Here is a 21,684-nt window from a genome sequence, read left to right on the forward strand (position 1 = left end):
ACTAAAAGTGCCTCTGTGCACACTACAATTAACGTAATCTTGTCTCCCCCCCCTCCCTCCCTGTGTGATATATTCATAGGGGGTTGTAATATATTCCTAGTTCCCTCACTTCATGGTGATTCTTGAAGCTTTGCAAGTAGGCAATTGTGATGGGGCACTTTATTTCAATCTACAAGCAAATGTCATTTTAAGTTTTTAAGTATTTCCTTGACATTCTCCCACAAGTAAGCCCTCCAATTCCATTTCTTATACAACAGAATATGCAATTACTGCAGTAGCAGAAGATGCTACGAATGATTAGAAGCTGGGAATAGTGTGTACAGTAGCAGGATAATCTAGCTGATCACTCAGACAGCATCACCATTCCCTCACATCTCTTATCAACAATCTCCATGTCTCCAATTAACAGTGGTTTTAATGGTTTTGTCATAGTAAATAGAGTGTAGCTCGGGGTGATTTCCAGACAAAAATGCAGCTTTTCCTACAATTTATTCCAATACCTACTGATTGTCAACACTTTCTTTTGAGATATACTCATATGACTAAGCAGTATCTGCAGAAAATTTCATTATCTCACATATTGTACTAAATTAAAAATAAAGTGGTGACTGGAAACTACCCCAAGGAATGGGGTAAATTTCAGATATGTACAGGGTAATTTCCAGACAACTGCTTCATGGATTATTTAAAGGACAGGTACGAGTACCAACGGGGTAACTGAAAGACAAATGTGTACTACCAAAACACTATGTTGGGGAATTTATTCAATAATCACGTCATATATTTTTAAATGGTTGTAAGTCAACTGATACACATTCCTTCCAAATTGAGAACAACTTCTTAAACTGTACAATAACTTTACATGGATATCTTGACTGGTATTTTGTTTCATATGATGCAAATGTGAATGTCCTTCTAGTACCCGAATTTGTAATGGTGATAATTCATTAAATGCTGGAAACTGATGCCATTTTAAAAAATAAATGTGAAAGATACTGAAATCTTACACTTCTTTTTATTTACATTAACATTATCTTGATTGCATCCTATATAACACCTACAGTTCCACACTTCACAATAGTAATGCACCATGTAAGTTTTTGACGGCCCATTCCCTCATTGTCTTGGCTACTGTTCTTTACAGACCACTTCAAATTTCTTTCTAATTCCTTGACTGAAACAGACTTCATTGGAACCTTTCCTCAAAGATAATCTACATTCCTTTCTGGAATACTTTACCCTAGATGATTCACATAGCCTGCACTTATCCTTGCAATTTTGATATTACTGCCTCCATAATATTCCAGATTGTGAAGGGAGACGAAAATTTAATAGTCATGGGTGACTGGAATTCGAGTGTAGGAAAAGGGAGAGAAGGAAACATAGTAGGTGAATATGGATTGGGGAACAGAAATGAAAGAGGAAGCCGCCTGGTAGAATTTTGCACAGAGCACAACATAATCATAACTAACACTTGGTTTAAGAATCATGAAAGAAGGTTGTATACATGGAAGAACCCTGGAGATACTAAAAGGTATCAGATAGATTATATAATGGTAAGACAGAGATTTAGGAACCAGGTTTTAAATTGTAAGACATTTCCAGGGGCAGATGTGGACTCTGACCACAATCTATTGGTTATGACCTGTAGATTAAAACTGAAGAAACTGCAAAAAGGTGGGAATTTAAGGAGATGGGACCTGGATAAACTAAAAGAACCAGAGGTTGTACAGAGATTCAGGGAGAGCATAAGGGAGCAATTGACAGGAATGGGGGAAATAAATACAGTAGAAGAAGAATGGGTAGCTTTGAGGGATGAAGTAGTGAAGGCAGCAGAGGATCAAGTAGGTAAAAAGACGAGGGCTAGTAGAAATCCTTGGGTAACAGAAGAAATATTGAGTTTAATTGATGAAAGGAGAAAATATAAAAATGCAGTAAGTGAAACAGGCAAAAAGGAATACAAACGTCTCAAAAATGAGATCGACAGGAAGTGCAAAATGGCTAAGCAGGGATGGCTAGAGGACAAATGTAAGGATGTAGAGGCCTATCTCACTAGGGGTAAGATAGATACCGCCTACAGGAAAATTAAAGAGACCTTTGGAGATAAGAGAACGACTTGTATGAATATCAAGAGCTCAGATGGAAACCCAGTTCTAAGCAAAGAAGGGAAAGCAGAAAGGTGGAAGGAGTATATAGAGGGTCTATACAAGGGCGATGTACTTGAGGACAATGTTATGGAAATGGAAGAGGATGTAGATGAAGATGAAATGGGAGATATGATACTGCGTGAAGAATTTGACAGAGCACTGAAAGACCTGAGTCGAAACAAGGCCCCCGGAGTAGACAATATTCCATTGGAACTACTGACGGCCGTGGGAGAGCCAGTCCTGACAAAACTCTACCATCTGGTGAGCAAGATGTATGAAACAGGCGAAATACCCTCAGACTTCAAGAAGAATATAATAATTCCAATCCCAAAGAAAGCAGGTGTTGACAGATGTGAAAATTACCGAACTATCAGCTTAATAAGTCACAGCTGCAAAATACTAACACGAATTCTTTACAGACGAATGGAAAAACTAGTAGAAGCCAACCTCGGGGAAGATCAGTTTGGATTCCGTAGAAACACTGGAACACGTGAGGCAATACTGACCTTACGACTTATCTTAGAAGAAAGATTAAGGAAAGGCAAACCTACGTTTCTAGCATTTGTAGATTTAGAGAAAGCTTTTGACAATGTTGACTGGAATACTCTCTTTCAAATTCTAAAGGTGGCAGGGGTAAAATACAGGGAGCGAAAGGCTATTTACAATTTGTACAGAAACCAGATGGCAGTTATAAGAGTCGAGGGACATGAAAGGGAAGCAGTGGTTGGGAAGGGAGTAAGACAGGGTTGTAGCCTCTCCCCGATGTTGTTCAATCTGTATATTGAGCAAGCAGTAAAAGAAACAAAAGAAAAATTCGGAGTAGGTATTAAAATTCATGGAGAAGAAATAAAAACTTTGAGGTTCGCCGATGACATTGTAATTCTGTCAGAGACAGCAAAGGACTTGGAAGAGCAGTTGAATGGAATGGACAGTGTCTTGAAAGGAGGATATAAGATGAACATCAACAAAAGCAAAACAAGGGTAATGGAATGTAGTCTAATTAAGTCGGGTGATGCTGAGGGAATTAGATTAGGAAATGAGGCACTTAAAGTAGTAAAGGAGTTTTGCTATTTGGGGAGCAAAATAACTGATGATGGTCGAAGTAGAGAGGATATAAAATGTAGGCTGGCAATGGCAAGGAAATCGTTTCTGAAGAAGAGAAATTTGTTAACATCGAATATAGATTTAAGTGTCAGGAAGTCATTTCTGAAAGTATTTGTATGGAGTGTAGCCATGTATGGAAGTGAAACATGGACGATAAATAGTTTGGACAAGAAGAGAATAGAAGCTTTCGAAATGTGGTGCTACAGAAGAATGCTGAAGATTAGATGGGTAGATCACATAACTAATGAGGAAGTATTGAATAGGATTGGGGAGAAGAGAAGTTTGTGGCACAACTTGACCAGAAGAAGGGATCGGTTGGTAGGACATGTTCTGAGGCATCAAGGGATCACCAATTTAGTATTGGAGGGCAGCGTGGAGGGTAAAAATCGTAGAGGGAGACCAAGAGATGAATACACTAAACAGATTCAGAAGGATGTAGGTTGCAGTAGGTACTGGGAGATGAAAAAGCTTGCACAGGGTAGAGTAGCTTGGAGAGCTGCATCAAACCAGTCTCAGGACTGAAGACCACAACAACAAACAACAATATTCCAGTTGTTTACTATTTCTTCAATTACTGAATTACAGCATTGCTCCTCAACATTAATATAACTCTAAGAAGGAGACTTTGTATTACAAATAATAGATAAATTGCCAACCTACAGCGCAATGCACATTTAGCTGCACGTATAGTGAAGAAAACAATGTGCAACAGTCAAAACAAGTGCAGCGTACTGTTTGCTTGGGAACTCTACTGGTAATGTCGTCAAGAAGTGCAAGTAAAAAGTATTAAATGACAAACACATGATCATCAGTGCTGCTAGTGAAACTTTATTTTTACAGGGGCGTAAGTCACAACTGATGCCTCTACAAAAATAACATTGTTTTTCAGAATCCCATAGAGTGTACAGCCATTTAATGTCAGATTAAACCAAAAATATTATTTCTGAACTACAGTTTTACACTTCTCAGTTTTAACAGACTCTTTGTAATACTTTTTGATATTGCAGTAAAGGTAATTCGTATCATCAATGGCTTTCGCATGAAATGGTCTATATGACACTGCCTTGATATGCCCAAAACATAAGAAGGCTTCTGCAACAATTTTCACTTGTTTTTTTAATGGCCACCAATATCTACCCTTTCCTAACTATTTTAAACGCCTGTTTTAAATTTCCATGAGGTCTTTCTTTTGTTTCAGATGGATCTAGGCAGAAACTAGACTCATAACGAATATAAACACATTTCAATCATGTTTTACAGCAAACTGCTCCACTCTTTATCATCTAATCATAAACATTGTAAATTATGAATAGAACATTTGTGACATCATTTTCAGCTTGGTGTGAGGGTTCTGGTTTCTTCCCCATCAAATCATCATGTTTTTAAAGATTTGTAATCAGTCTTCCACTAGCCAGTTATTGGTGAAAGAGTATGAATGCTTTGCTCAATCACATTTCTATTGCAGCTTCCACTGCTTCTTTTGTCAGTCCAAATTCCAATTTGGCTGTGCATCAAGGTGAGTTTGCTAGTTCCACTTCTTCATATTCTGGAATAATTGTCTTCTTTCCAGCCATGCCATCTCCTTGTCCTTTGGGACGATTTTGAGTTCCTCTTTAGCCCATACTTCCTGATGAAACTTTCAACGCTTACACTGTGTGTAGTGTACCTGGTCTCTAAGTAGGATTTACCTTCCTTAAATGTATGTCTGTGGGATTTTTACTACTGTGATTTTTTGCTTAAAACAAAACTTAATTATCTTGTAGCATCACAAACAATACACTGCCTTAAAATTACCCCACAGCATATCAAAACTATTCAGTTTTTCAAAATTCCTTTCTCTACCATGCTAATGTCTAGAAATTTTCTTTCTAGCTTGAAGAATGTTCAATGTATACTGATAACTCTGCAGAAAATTTAGCCACTGTTGATCCTAAATTACAACAGAAAATTAAACTAGAAGATTTTTTAATTTTTTTGGCTACATTGCGAAACTGATGTTGCTGTAAACACACCAGGAAAATAATTTGATTTGATATAGGACCTACACATAACTACATGAAAAAGAAAGTTCTGACAGAAAATAAAAATTATTTGACCAAAAAAATCAGGTTCCCGTCGGGATGGTGAGCAATTTGTTAATTACTCTAAATTTACCTGACTGATAATTACCTCAAGCTACCATACTTCCACACACACACACACACACACACACACACACACACACACACACACACCCCAATTCGAGATGTACCACACACTAATGTATTGTTTCCTGTCCAATTATATGTACTTAAGAGTACACTGTCACATAACCTCAGCAGTTCTAAATCATGTACACAATGACAAAGCAAACCACACCAAAAAACACTGCAGTACTTCAACAGCTTTGTTTGGCTAATTAAAGCAATCCACACTGAAGTTTTAAGCATTTCAAAAACCAGCAACAGTGAGTAGGTCCCAATTTCAAAACATATACATTTGCAATAAAAAGCTCCCATCTAATTCTTCACAAATCCTATTGCTGTTTGTCAACATTGTATATTTAACTCGACTAACAGGTAGCAATGCTTGTATGTAACAAAAACACATAATGTAAACAACTACTCATTTTGTAAATAAGCCAGTGAATCCTGGGATAGAATTGATACGGATGAAAAGTTAATGAGCTTATTTCAAGAAACGAATCACTTATCACAATGTAAACTGGCTAACATTATTTACAGACGAGCTCAAATCTCGTGAATTGCGTACAAGAACAAAGGCTCCTCAAAATAAACACAGACCGTTCAAATCATAAACATTCACTCTACTTATTTCATAGGAGACAGATAATGACTTAGCCTGAGTAGTGTGACCCATAACAACATACCTGTTCTCCGTTGGCAGAAGTAACAACAAAAACAGCCAGCGCGTACGTTTCCTGATAATGTTAGGTTAAGTGCACTACGCACATAGTCATGTTACCACAGTAAACGCGGGAAACTGTACATAAACTAACATCAGCTTTCTACGGATCCAGTGACTTCGCTGTATTTGAAAAAATATGCACCACAACATTGTACTCCTCACCAAACATGATTTGTTCTTCCAGGAAACATAAAATGTACTGTAATATATACGCGATGATACTTACGAGGATATTCGGTTGATAAGAATCGAATTGATTATGCTACAATCTTGAGATATAAATACACTAATGGTTTAAGACGTAACATTTTACTGTATTTTCAAACACCATAATAAAAGAAATTTCCCGTTTTCTAGTGGAACGGAACAATTGTCATAAAATTTCATCAAAATGGCTACCGCGCATTAATCTGTATGAAGCCTTTAAAACGTGCAAATTCCTTTTGTAAGCAAGTAAAACGGCTTAATTAGTTGTTTTTCGTGGAAAGCTTATATTCTAAAAATACACTTATTAAAACTCAACACTGATGCAGGCATCATTTACTCTAAAAGTTCCTTCATTTGTGACCGAGGTAACTGCGAACGTATCGAATCAAAATTAAGTTTTTTGGAATTGTTTCACGAATTTTGTCGCACAGAACACGTTTTTTCTCTCAAACGACCCCTGAAATTCGAGTTACAGAGAATTTTATTCACTTCTGCGGGGCAAACAGCGGGTTTATTTATTTACCTACAACCTCCTTCTGCACTACATTTCGTCCTCATTGGTGGTTCTGATTTTCGAACATCAACAATACCAGTACCTCAAGGACCGCTAAAGGTTACTTTATATGTCACATTCAAATGATCCAAATTTTCTTTTTATTAGCACCATGTTCGTAGAAAGCATATGTTATATTTATCCAAATCGATCTCAAATTGGTACAATAATCTTTCTATGATAAATCTTATCCGCATTTTAGGACATATGATCTATCTTTGATCTTTGGCGATAGGATTCGTGAAGAATAACAATTAACCTTACTATACAATCGAATTATTCGGAATTTTTCAGTAATAAGTTAGGTAATGCTTCAGGTGAAGTTCTTGATTGTGCAACGTATAGTTTGTTGTCTGCTTCACAATTGACAAACACGTTGCAGCTACCGCACAGTTATTCCACTGTAAATGCTGTCCTCCTAAGTGTCTTCAGTTCATCTCTAACTATTCCTAACTGTTGAAGAATCTTCTTGCACCTGATCCGATCGTCATAATAATCAGCAACACGTATAAACAAAATGGGAAATGTGTCAAAGTTAGAACATCCACTTAGTTAGTCTGTTAATTGTTCCATATATCAAAATCACGGTAAACATTTTCATGTGGACCGTGTCAACAGGACAAATGTACAACACCTTCGTAGAACTACCTAAAAAATTAAAATATTTATTTAGTTGTATACTGGCCATTAACAGGCTTATTTTTTAATGACTATTTATCCCTAATAAATAATATCTCTAAGGTGTAGGAGGAGTTAAGCAGAAAGCTCTTTAACCAACATTTGATAACATTTTCGTTATCTGTCGGGCATTTTATTTCCATGGTAGATTGCAGATTAAAATATGCTACAAAAATGACAATACAGGAAGATGGTGAGAAACACGTACTATTTAAATAATGGCCTGACTCTCTGCTACCAGTTCTTTGAAAAATATTTAAATATTAAGGTGTGCAATAGGCATATGAACACCTAACACCAAATGACGTATGTGTTTAACACGAAAGCTGCTACTTATTTACTGGCCACTTTCACTCTCCAGGATGAAGTGATCTATGTGACAACGATATTTTATATACAATGGAGAAGTTATTGTCATTGGCTTACACTGTGATTTTATCTTGGAACTCTTCCATTTGGTCCGTGTTTGCATTGAAAAACAGTAATATCAGAAAACTGAGTCCGCCTTGATGCAAAACACCTCGTTATTCGTTTACTTCTTTATTCTCCCAAACTAGTTTCGGCGACAAATATCACCACATCAGTGGTTTTTTAATCTAAAACGTGCAGAAAATAGCATGTGCTAATGTTTTTGTGTAACCATGCTATTTTCTGCCTGTTTTAGATTTTAAAAATACCACTGATGATGGTGATATTTGTCGCCAAAAACTAGTTTGGGAGAATAAAGAAATAAATGTGTAACAAGGTGTTTTGCATCAAGGCGGACTCAATTTTCTGATATTACTGGATTACACTGTATGCCAAGCCAGCTTGGTACATGGAATAAACCAATTTGGACAAATTATCCATTGCATATAAAATATCTATGTCACACAGATCACGTAATGAAGGATAATGAAGGTGTCGTATGAAAATGGACAAAGCGTGAAACTAGTCAGCTAGTAGATAAATAGTAGTTTTGATGTTAAACGCTTAAAAAGTCTTTACTTCATATTTGAGAGCTGTAAGTTGCAACATACTGAAAACGTTTATAATACAAAAGTGGCTTACTGATCCCATACCGGACTGGCTTTCGCAAAGGACTGTCCTCAGAGGAAGCAATATTCAGGCTCTTTAAAAAATTCTGGATCAACTGGACTGTAGAAGGTATCCTGTGACCCCCTAAAGTCTTTGACTGTGTGAAACATAACATGAGAACAAAAACTCCCACACTATGGTATCAAAGATCAATCACTAGCTTCACTAGAATTTCACTTACTTATCAGGAAACAAAGTGTTGCACTATTAGGTGCAGGTGAAACAATAAAATCAGAGGGGAGAACTATTAAGTGCAGTGTTCCACAAGGCTCGATCCCTAGGCTTCTCATCATAGTGTACATTAATGGCTTACCATCATTAAGAAATAACAAGGCAAATATAGTAATGTTTGTTGATGATACAGGTATTTAGATCCATGGTGTGAAATCCTCACACAGATTACAGCTGAAACAATGACACAAATATGCAGACATTATAAGACAAATAGTCTAGAATAAAATCATTAAAAGAAAATTTAAAGCAGTTTCAGATGAGAAATTAAGATAGAATGAATATATTGCTCACCTGCTCAAGGAACTAAGATCAGCATACTTTGCACTAAGAGTTATTTCAGACTATGTTAAGAGAGCAATAATAATATCACAGGATATCGCCTACAGCCACTATCCAATCTCTTATAATATACTCGAAAAATGCTGCAAAAGTGAAAATGTTTTTACAGTACAAAAAGAATTTATGAGATTGATGTGTGTTATTACAAATTAGACATCCTATAGCCACCTACCCAAGACCCTTGAGATATTGACAATCACACATCAGTACATCTACAAAGTGATGATGCTGTAATCAACAACAATGAACTTTTCCAGATTAACTGTGATATTAACAATCACAATGCAAGGCAGAAGCAGTGCCCTCACAAAGATTCAGTAACACTCAGTATGGTACAAAAAGGGACTATCCAGTCTGGAATAAGAATTTACATTAATATCCTACCAAATCTAAAAAAGAACATTGCCAACTCCAATGCATTCAAGAGGAAACTGAAACAATTTCTTCTAAACCATACAGCACATAATTTAAATGAATTTCTATTTGTATTATATTGTGCGAATAAGTAACTCCCCAAGTAAAGTGCAATGTATAATCTTTGTGCTGTGCAAATGATTAACTAAATTGTTCCTTGAGTGAGTTGTTGTTCGTAGTTGCTTTGTGTTTCAATATGGTTGAGATATCCAATATGGGGGTATAGTAATTTGCCTGTATAACTGGTGTCTCTGAGATGGACATAGTTCAGGCACAAAAAGCATGGTCGCTTTTTGCGTTATTTTGAGTTCACGTTTTGCGTTACTTTTTATAATTATGGAAGACACAGTGAAATTGTTATTTATGATTAGTGAGGAGATCCAGTAGTTACAGTGAGAGAGTGAAGTTCTGGAAGTTTCTACATGATGTGTGATGAGAGATTGGCTACAGCAAGCTTACAAACTCCACCAGTTTCTTCCATGTCCCACACATTGCATGCCATTTGCCAGATGTCTCATTCATGTCATCTGCGCCTTGGTTACAGTAAAGGGCCCTATTGTTTTCATCTGCTCAATATGAGATTCAGTAAATGATTTTCGCCCAACAGGAGATCACAGATGATGGGAAACAATTTACTTTGACAGTACTTTAGACAAGGGGGCAACTGTTGTGGGTACTGATATTCTCCTGCAAGTTCCACAGCAACTGACCTATCAAGCACTCAAGACGGTGTTGATCACTTGTTGCACCAAGTCACCTGAACAAAAGCTCAAATAGGTGCTATATCATGAGTGAAGAGGTGACAGAATCCCTTTGGAATTCTGGAGACACTTTCAGGCTATAGTGGAAGTTAGTGTGGTACCTGAAGAGTTGCTACTCCACATGTGTAAACATCAACTGCCTCCACAGTGTAGTTAATCTTGATAGCACGAGAGAAACAGCTCTTGGATAAGTTCTTGTGGATAGCTTATCGTGCACACAGCACATTCTACTCAGCATGTGTAGCGGCTGCAGGGCCACTGGATAATGATGCTCCACATAACAGTCAGCAACTGGAGGCATCAGAAGAACATATGCATTGTTGTCCAACAGTGTCATTTGGGCGAATACTGTGCAGAACTGGATCTCATAAAGATTTACAAACTGTGCTGGAAAAGATGGCCAACCAATTTCAGGCACTGGAGCTTCAGATGGGTTCAGATAGATGGATATGGGCAAAACATTCTACTAATCCTCCAGTTCAGGACCACACTCAAGCTCAAGATGCCTCATTGGCCATCTGTTGGTATCACAGTTTAGGTCTCAGGCTACAAAGTGAGCGATACTGTGTGATTACCGAAATGGCAAGAAAGGTGCACAATAGGCGACACAGACAGTGGCACCTCCAAGTGGTGCTCGTGGCATATGAAACACCACCTAGTAATAGTTTCTAGACCAAAGTGTCTAACGTTTCCCTGATGACCAGAGACTGTGTGGTACTGGGGTGCAAGACTCACACGTCTCTTGCAGGTGACTTATGTATTGTGAGCTTCTTCTCAGGACAGATGGCTGCGTCGACCTTCACAATGTTTCTTCTCTGAAGATTATGTGCTGGTTAGGGAAATATTACTGAACTACTTCTTTATCCATAACATGATTCATTAGTCTCAAAATACTTTTATATCAACTCCGCTATATTTTCTTCTTCACAATAAGACCACTACACAAGTTCCACATGCTCTTTCAAGTCTCGTAAATCAACCCCATCTGGAAAACATTAGTACTTAACACATGCCATTAGAGTCTCTTTTGGTTTTAATAACACTTGTCAAAACAGTTCTTGCTCCTAGCAAGTCAAAGACCAGAGTATATGAGTCTCTAGATAAAAAACATATTTCATTTGTTCCCAGCAGCCACTACTACTTCACTGTCAAAGAATAGTCCTTGATTACTCCTTGTACTGTGCATAAGGCAGGTGCAGCCACCACTTGTCAGTGCCGCTAGACCGCCACAACTTTAATCTTCTCATAACACACACCCATCCTGCACACACATAAACCATGGCACAATAGACACATTTCCACTCTCACACATTCATCCTTAAAATGTCGTGTGCTTGAGACAATGAAATATGAGTGTCTCTAGAATTTACCCCTAAATTCCCAAGGCACAACAAGTATACTATTAATGTACTTGTGGAGACTGCAGAATCAGCTGTCCTCACAAACAGTCACCATTACGTTACATTAATACTTGTTCAATAGATCATGAATATGACATTTCGTAATGATGTGGAACGTGTCAGTATAATTTAAGTTTTCTTTACACAGTGTAATCTTTTATAAGCTTTTTTTACAGTTACTACTTCATATCTAAACATTCATCTACCGAGTAGAAGGAATTGTCATTCAGAAATTCTTTTAATTTGTTTTTAAATGCTGGCTGGTTATCTGTCAGATTTTTAATGCTATTTAGTTAATGGACAAAGATTTTTGTGGTAGCACGATTCACCCCTTTCTCTGTCAAAGTCAGATTGTACCCAGAATAGCGAAGATCACCCTTCTTCTAGTATTGTAGCTATGCACTTTGCTATTATTTTTGAAGTGAGCTGGGTTACTAATAACAAATTTCATAAGCGAATATACGTATTACAGCGATAGTGTGAAGATCTTGAATTCTTTAAATAAATGTCTGCAAAATGATCTTGTGTTAGGTCCAGCTATTATTATGATTACAAGCTTTTGTGCAATGAATACTTTTTATTTTAATGAAGAATTACCCAAAAATATGATGCCATATAAAAGTAATCAATGAAAATAGGCATATTAGGCTAATTTACTGATATGTTTATGACCAAAATATCCAATAACCCTAATAGTATTGGTAGCTGCACCTAAACGTTTCAGGATATCATCAATGTGTTATTTCTCATCAATGCACACATCCAGAAATTCTCAATATTCTGACATAGCAACAGACTTCTCTTCAGAGTCTATATTTATCAAAGGTGTTGTGCCATTTACCATACAGAACTGTATATACTGTGTTTTCTCGAAGTTTAGTGAGAGTCTATTTGCAGAGAACCACTTAACTATTTTCTGAAAGTCATTATTTACAATTTCCTCGTGGGATACCATTCTTGATACTTCTGCAGTTAGAGGACACTGCTAATTTTTGCAGACTATCTGTACTGATAATTTCAACTTTCTACATTCTTCCAGTTCAATATGAGTTAAACCAATTGTGCAATGTCCCACTCTTACCACTACTTAAGCTTTTCTAGAAGAATTTTGTGATTCACACATGAGGGATCACCAAAAAATCCCAATGGGTGATGTTCAGTTATTCAGACTATCTGATATTTGATCAGTGAAAGCATACAAAGCATTTCCAGTTGAAAAGACTTTCTGAAAATCAAACTGACATTTTGTTAGTACTTCGATTTTACAAATATGTGAAGCTACTCATGAATTCATTACTTTTCCAAGGATTTTGGATAAAGCTGTCTAAATGAGACTGGGGAGTAATTGTTAGCACCAGAATACTATTTATCGGTTGGGCACGAGCTTTTAGTTGGCAGCTGGAAATGCCATCAATTCCCTGTGAGCTTTTGCTTTTGACTGAATTTCTTATTTTCCTAATTTCACCAGAAGAGGTGGGTTGAATTTCAGTATTAACAAATTGCATATGTATTCCCTCTCTCATAAACCACCTTGCATTTTCTAATCAACAGCTGTATCCTATTTACTACAACACTTAAAAATTTATTACTAAAAATATTTTCTACTTTTGGTTTTTTGTTAGCAAATTTCTCGTTGATTTTGATAGAAATACAGTCTTGCTGTACTCTCTGTTGCCCTGTCTCCCTTTTAAAAATATTCCATATTCTTTAACTTTATTATGAGAGATGATAATCTCAGGCATAACACATATACTTCTGGATTTTTTAATTAATTTTTTTAATGGAATGCAGTAGTTTTTATGATCTTTGACTATTTCTGCATCATTATTCCTACCTATAAGATGCATTTCCCCTTTCTGTTTACAAGGCTTTTTTCATCCCTTTCGTAAGTCATGGCTCTTTAGATGGTTTCTTAGAACCATGTTTCAGTGTTTTCTTAGGGATAATGTTTTGAAATGTACATGGTATCATGAAATAGGTTAAATTTTAAATTAGTATCAATTTCCCTGTAGAACTCATACCATTCTAACTGCTGCAAGCTTTCCCTGAATTTTGCAGTTATTAAATTGTTAATTGACTGCACTATTCATAGGACTGTTTTGCATTACTGTATTGACCTATGTCATATACTGTAATTAGCTGTGCATCATGATCAGAAAGACCATCTTAACAGGAAAAGGTTTTCATCATCATCATCATCTTGGACAGTTTCCAGCCACTGGCTGGGTCTGTCGGGAACACAAGCCTCTCCATCGTGTTCTGTCTTTCCACCATTCCCCCTCTTCCACCTTCGTCCGGTTCTCTCCTCTTCTCGTCACACATTCCTTCACTCCATTCACCCATCTATCTCTTGGTCTTCCCCTGGGCCTCTTCCCCTCCAGTTGCAGATCAAACATCCTCTTTGGAATTCTTCCCTCATCCATTCTCTTCATGTGTCCATACCACTGCAGTCTTGATTTTTCTATCCTGTTCTGTACTGGTTCCTCCTTTAGTCTTTCCCTCACATACACATTTCGCAATCTGTCTCGTCTTGTTACACTCAACCTGCTCCTCTGGAACTTCATTTCACTAGCTTGTATTCTACTTTTGTCGCTTTTGTGCATTACCCATGTCTCACTTCCGTATGCCAATATGGGGACAAAGTAGGTTCGGTATATAATTCCCTTGGATTTCTGTGGCACCTCCTTGCTCCAAATAAGCCCCCTAATGCATTTGAAGAACTGCCCTGCTTTCTGCACCTTTCATTTATTTCCATTGCGTTTCCCCCCTCACTTTCAATCATGCTTCCCAGATACTTGAAGTTCTCTACCACTTGTAGTTTTTCCCCTCCACAAGTTATATCCACATTTGGCCTATTCTTCTTCCTTGTTGTGACAATTATTTCACTTTTCTTTGCAGAGAAATGCATTCCATATTGTGCTGCCGTTGCCTCCCATACATCTAACTGCTCTTGCACCTCCTTCTCGCAATTTCCCCATAACATCAGGTCATCGGCAAGAAATGTTTTAGTTGATTAAATTTATCTTGGTCTATAAAAACAGTATCTATAAGTGTGCTGCTTTCCTTTTCTACCTGGGTATAAAAACCAATAACTGATGTCAAATTGAAAGAATCAAGTAATACTTCAAGGTCAAGCTTTCTATCAGACTCTTTCAGAAAATCTGTATTGAAATCCCCACAAACGATAATTTGCAATTTGCTTCCCTGCATTCATCACATGCTGGTGGGCATGCTTCAACTGTCCCCCTCATATTCGGGCAGAGCAGGGAAGACAGTCGAAATCCATCCTGTTCAGTGAGATGGGTAAGCTCTGTGGATTCCAGGACCACTACACAACCAGTATTTTTAGAAATAACTGAAAATTTCTCAGTGGGGGACTTCTAAACAGCTGCCATTATAATACTAACATTATTTAGTTTAAGCTCAAAGGCACATGCTTCTACCTGTATATGTCTCCCTAGACAATTTTTTTTAGTTTATAAATTTTTCACATTATGATAAATTTTAACACATATGACAGCTCTTCCTCTCTCCACAGTGTCTGTACTTATGTATGCTCGAAGTTTATATGCAGTTACACTTACCTTTTCCACATGTCTGATTATATGATGAGATAGGCATAGTACATCTATTCCACCCCCAGTTTCTAGATCTTCTAAACAAATAAGAAGCTCACCTGCTTTATCTTTTAATCCCCTGATGTTCTGATGGAGTGTACCTACATTATTTTTCACTGTACTGTTATGAGAATCTTGTGATATATTAACACTGTTTTTCACTGTATGGGGAATTTTGTGATATTTTAACATCTCTAGTACCCACGTTTCCGAGCTGCTCAATAAACTTGATTTTATTCAATGTTGAATTATTGGACACTGATGTTAGACTAAAAACGAGCTACTCTCATGAATTTCAGTGCCCCACTTAAATATTTTGCTGTAATCCTGGACAGTTCACCCTTCCTTTTCCTACTGAGATGCAGGTTGTGCCTTGTAAAGACCTGCCTACCAATGGCTTCAACAGGAACCAAACCTATGACTGGCAAAGTAGCCACCATATTGACCCTCCTGACAGAGCTGTTCAATTAGGGCCGATCATAACACACAAAAACAGGACCAATCCAACATTCGTATGGTTTGTTGCAGATGATTTTTTTTAGTTTAACAGAAATGCATGGTAATATCATACCAGTTCCACTATGCTGACAGACAATCTGGGTTACAATTTCTAGAGGACACGTTCTAAAGTTGGCACTCTGCTGACAGCACACACTAGACAAATCAGCTGAGATGGTCCCTAAGGCATTCATCACATGCTGGTTGGCATGCTTCGACTGTATCCCACACATTATGGCAGACCAGGGAAGACAGTCGAAATCTACCCTGTTCAGTGAGCTGGCTAATGTCTGTGGATTTCAGGACCACTACACAACCAGTTACCATCCAGCCAGCAATGGTATGGTGGAGAGATGGGGTATCATATGCTGAAAGCAGCTCTCATGTGCTCCAAGAAAGTTGAACCAAAGCGCTCCCTCTGGTTATGGACAGCTTATGAGGCTGATATGGGTGCATCAGTAGCTAAGACAGTATACGGTGAGCCGTTAAGGATCCCAACCAGAGTTTCTCACCTATGTCCCACTGACAGACCAAACAGACTACTCCTGTTGGTACAGCCCTGTTGGTACAGAGGATTTGGGACCACCTGGCAATGATTCGAAAAGCACCAGCTGCTGTGTTGGTCTATTGGTCGATTTTGGAATAACTGTGCTGGGAGGCAGCCCAACACTCAACACAAAGAGTGTGAATCAGCATGAAATTTACGTAATGAGAGATAATTACTACATGCAGTACTGGAATTAAAGCATAGATTCTTGTTGAAACTAAATTGGTGCCATGAACAGTCTTCCACACAGCGTAATAGAAATGCAATGCAGCATACAAATATTGAAGGAGCAAAAATAAATAATGTATCTATGATAACTTTTCTTACTCTGTCGATGTAGATTTTTAGACTGTCTGATTTTGCAGCAAACTTGGTCCTCTAATTTTCTGTGGTTGCTGGTCATACAGTCCATCCACTAAATCTTGATGATTAGCACATATATATTTTAAGATGTCTTGCAGGATGGAAAAAGTTACTGCCTCTTCCTATGATTACAGGAAAAACTGTGAACAAATGTTGCTATAATAAGTAAAAATATTCTTGTGAATATGATAAGTCTTAATATATATTTTTCCTTGCGTTTTATACATAATTAACACTTACTACACACATTGTTGATGCATGATTAAAAATTACACGTCCATTTTGTGTGAGATCTAAAACATATGTACTCTTAGTGAGATTGAAACGAAAGTTGTTAAAAATTTGAATGTTTTCCAGGCATTGCTCTTCTGTTACAAAGATAATTCTAAAAGCCTATCTTTACCGTCCTTTGCAGAAATATAGAATTTTCTTATAACTGATGAGGAAAAGAAAACATTCATAGAAATTAATAATGCACAAAAGGAAAAGGTATGATATTGAGAGCTAGTTGTTTAGATATTACACGCTGCACATCATGCTCACACACTGCACAACCCACTGACAGGTCGTTCACACATCATGCTGCACACAGGCTCTGGATGGACATCTCTGATACCCCATATACAGGTCTCTACCAGGCTTTGTGGTGAAGTGAACACACATTTGAGAGTCTGCAAAACGGGAAGGGCAGCAAAGTATTAGTGGGAAGAATGAAAGTAGCGTGGGTCATGCTGGCTTCAGCTTCAGACAATGAGGTGAGCAATATGGGGGGACACAGGGACAAACTTCTTGCACCCACATAGTCGGCAAACGACGAACCAACTCACAACTCCCTCACATGAGAACATTCAACTCACCTAGTCATCATGTATGCTTCACACAAGAGCAGTTAGAGTTATCAAATTCAAATACACCTGTATTCCTAGTGCTCCACATTTTGCAGGTGGGTAGCTGTGTGGGAATGAGTATCTCTCAAGTGTTGTGCGATGTAGTTCTTCGTAATTGTTCATTGATTGAATTGTTTTTGTTAGTTGCTTCCTATTTCTTATATGTGAGTATTGTCATTTACCTATAATGTTATAAATAATCTCAAAGTACGATGCTGTAATGTATGTAGTAATATATATATTGTATGTATATTATCTACAGCATTATCATCTCTCTTGAAACTTTGAATATAATATTATATACCCCATATGTATATAGTTTATTGTATTGTTTGTTTTTCCCCATATAACAGTGTATTCTTTGAGTTGTCGTACATTATAGTAAAAATTTTGTACAGAATGTAATTTAGCAGGACCAGATATGAATAAAATCAAATTAAATTATAGTTTTATAGCTGCATATTTCACCCCTTTCTGTGCCAAAGTTGGTTTTACACAGGGTAATACAGATCATTGTTTCCTCTGGTGCTGTTAGTAAGAGGTCAGATATATTTGGCATTTAATATCAAAGACAGTGTGAAGAAAGTCAAATCGACATTTGTCAAATTTTTGGGTTTAGAGAAAGATCTTGACATTGTTGACTAGATTTCACTCTATGCAATTATGAAGGTAGTAATGCGAAATATAATGTGCAAAAGGTTGTCTACAATGTGTTCAGAAATGAGACTGTATTTAAAAGAATCGAAGGATATGAAAGAGAAGCACTATTTGAGAAGAGAATGAAACAGGCTTACAATCAATCCTCCATATCATTCAGTATATACATATACTGAACAAGCAGTAAACGAAAGTAAGGATTAATTTGGAAAGGGAATTAAATTTCAGTGACAAGAAATAAGAACTTAGACGTTTGCTTTTAAATGAGGTGATGCTGAGAGAGATAGGTAATGAGGAACTAAAAGTATTAGGTGATTATTGAAATTTGTCCTCAAAAATAGCTACCAATGACTAAAGTAGAGAGAATATAACATGCTGACTGACAATAACAAGGTAAGTATTTCTGAAAGAGAGAAATTTGTTGACATCAAATATGAATTAAAGTTTTAGGAAGGGTTGCATCGTATGGTTCGTTGTGCTTGGCGTCTTGAGATGGCTGTATGCAGGTGGACAATATCTTATTATCTAAACGAAACATTTATTTACAAGATCACAGAAGTCCTACACTATAGAAAGAATATGTCAAAACCAAAAAGCACAACCAACGTCACACTGAAGTCAACACAAGAAGTTCCTGTAACAATTGACAATATTCGGAGATTAATAATTCAAATTTATAACAACATGAATATACACTGATGCTTTCACATTCTCCCATGATGATATATGTGTGGTGAAGCAGAAACTAACTTTAGGACCAAACAAGCGACTTGAAAGTTCCACTTACAGGCACATATTCTGCCTCCATTGAAGAAAGAGCTGTAATTTACTTTTCCACATCACTGGAACTCGCTGAAACTTCTGTAGAATCCACATATTGATTATTTTGTGAATTTATACCCGCTATGGTGAGTGTCACTATAAGTTTCAGTACTACAGTCCTCATTCTTCTCAAACTTTTTGCCATTCACTATCCACTCTGGTTTAACTTATAAAGATATTGGGTTTGCGACCATCATACAATATTTATCTAATATTCTCTTCAAATATTATGCAACCTGATTTACATGAATATATTGTCGAATTTCTGGATTTTTAAGCCCAGGAAGTAATCATCCCTTCGTTACAGTTATCTGAATACGTTTACCCAACTGTTCAATAAACTTAGCTGTTGCATCAGTAGAGGCTATAGCCAATCCATCATCAACGTAAAACAACAGTACCAGATTGTCACCAAAGAATATACATCGATCTGAACAGCTCTCCCATTAATTACATTCTGTACGAAATTTAACAAGACATTTATAATGGCATTTTGATGCTTGCTTCAAAACACACAGACTCTTCAGTGCACCATTATCAAATACCCTTTGTTCATACATATAGATTTTCTCCTTCAAAATAACATTGAGAAATGCTGTCATTAAATCAAACAGCCTTATACACTAATAATGTTGAATTGCAACATCAGCAGTCCTTTCATCATCTCAGATCTACCTAAAGGGCTAAATGTGTTAACATGATCTATTCTAAAACTCTAAGTGTATCATTTTTCCACTAATCTAGCCTAACATCGAATCACTTTATAATTTGTGTTTAACTTTGTAACAAAACCCCCTCGATTTTGAATCAACTTGTTTGTTTTAGATTTGCTAACTAGATCCCTTGTTTTATTCTTCTTCAGAGCATTCATTTCTTCCTACATCGCTTTCTTCCTTTGTTCATAACTTTCTGACTATGTTGCTTCTTTATAATTCTTTGCTGTATCATAAAGAAGCGTCATTTTCGACTGATGAGCCAGATCTTCACAGCAGCATGATGGTTTCTTCAAATTTCGACATTCACAGAAATTTTGGCTTCCTTTGTCTTCATATCTAGCTTTCAAGTTCCTATCAGTGTGTCCGTCAGTGTCATACATATGGTTGCTGAGCCTTTCGTCAGTTGTAGCTATGTCATGGTTGATACCGTCCTCTCCAAGACCAAAATCTACATCTGACATATCAACAACCCATTCGGTCTTTTCAGTAAGTGGTTCCTATATTTATTTTTATTTGAATTTCACATCTCTGCACACACACACACACACACACACACACACACACACACACACACACACACACACACACACCAACACCCTTTTTTCAGGAGAATATACGCAATACTCATGATCATTATAACCAATGCCATGCCTTTTTGAAGATATAGCAGTAGACCTATTCCATTTTATGTGGACATCCAAGTACAGTATTTAATTTCAAATTCACCTAATTATCAAAATGACCTTCTTTCTTCAAAAATAACTACATTGGACTTTTACCTTTAATTTGTGTTGGATCAATTCGATTGAAAGTGTATGTTGCAGCCTAAATTGCCACAACACACAATGCTTTTGGTAAGTATTTGCCAGAGCAGAAGCAAGAACATGCCATCTCACAAGAAATTCTATTTTCCCATTCAGAAACTCCATTCTGCTGAGTGGGATATGGTGCAGTAATTGAATGTTACAGTCTAGTGGAATCAGTAAGTTTACTTACATCTTTATTGTGGAACTCGTTGCCACTGTCTGGACGTAATCCTTTCAGAATAACATCAGTTGAGTCTTGTTCTTTTTAATGAACAGTGGTAGCTTTATGTTACAAGCAGTATGTTACCCTGGAACTGGGAACATCATCTTTAAAACGCAAAGTATCGATAAGCCTGAAAATAATTTTCTTCCATTGTTCCACAAACATCTGTATAAATTAATTCTACGGCTTTACTGGATTTAAGCACTCTTTCACTAAACGCCAATCGGTAATGTTTACCATAGATGCTCCCCTCACAAAAGCTGCTATCAGTCGTTGCCTCTATACCACGATCTTTCAAAAACTGATACTCACAGCGTTTATTTTGATGATCCATTCATTCAAGCCATCTCTGTAAAGCATCATAAGTTTCAGTTGTAATATTTCTGGCTTTGCAGTCATCATATTCAGGTACAAGAAACTCTTTGTAGAGCAGTTGAGAAGGCAGCAGTGGCAAGATGACATAATGTGGTGTGAGGTACCGATGACAGATTGTTTGTTCAGTAAGGATATCGTGAGAAAGACCGCTAAAATAGTTGTTCTACTTCGTGACTGACTGCTGCATTCGGAAGCTGCGCTCCAAACTGATACTCTTGTTATTAATATCGGACAAACTAAACAGTGTATTTGATTGCATTTCATATTAAAGCACCTCTCATTAGCATGCTGTCATTCCATTATTTCACAAGTGTTAATAACCAGCAGAATAGTAAACAGTTGCTAAACAGTT

At 37.0% G+C, this 21,684-nt stretch overlaps 1 protein-coding gene across 2 annotated transcripts in view; it reads right to left on the reverse strand.

Moving 5' to 3' along the window:
• Positions 1-6,524, reverse strand: part of LOC124612688 (INO80 complex subunit D) — a 158,534-nt gene extending 152,010 nt beyond the window's left edge. The window contains exons 1-2 of one of the 2 annotated variants that reach the window (XM_047141023.1): positions 6,385-6,524; positions 6,121-6,278 (exon numbers count right to left, since the gene is read on the reverse strand). The gene's annotated coding sequence lies outside the window, so the exon portion shown is untranslated. The remainder of the gene's footprint in view (positions 1-6,120; positions 6,279-6,384) is intronic. The other variant, XM_047141024.1, reaches the window with a different exon arrangement.
• Positions 6,525-21,684: the final 15,160 nt, after the last annotated feature.

This window comes from Schistocerca americana, chromosome 4 (genome assembly GCF_021461395.2).
Source record: "Schistocerca americana isolate TAMUIC-IGC-003095 chromosome 4, iqSchAmer2.1, whole genome shotgun sequence".
NCBI classification, from domain to species: Eukaryota; Metazoa; Arthropoda; class Insecta; order Orthoptera; family Acrididae; genus Schistocerca; species Schistocerca americana.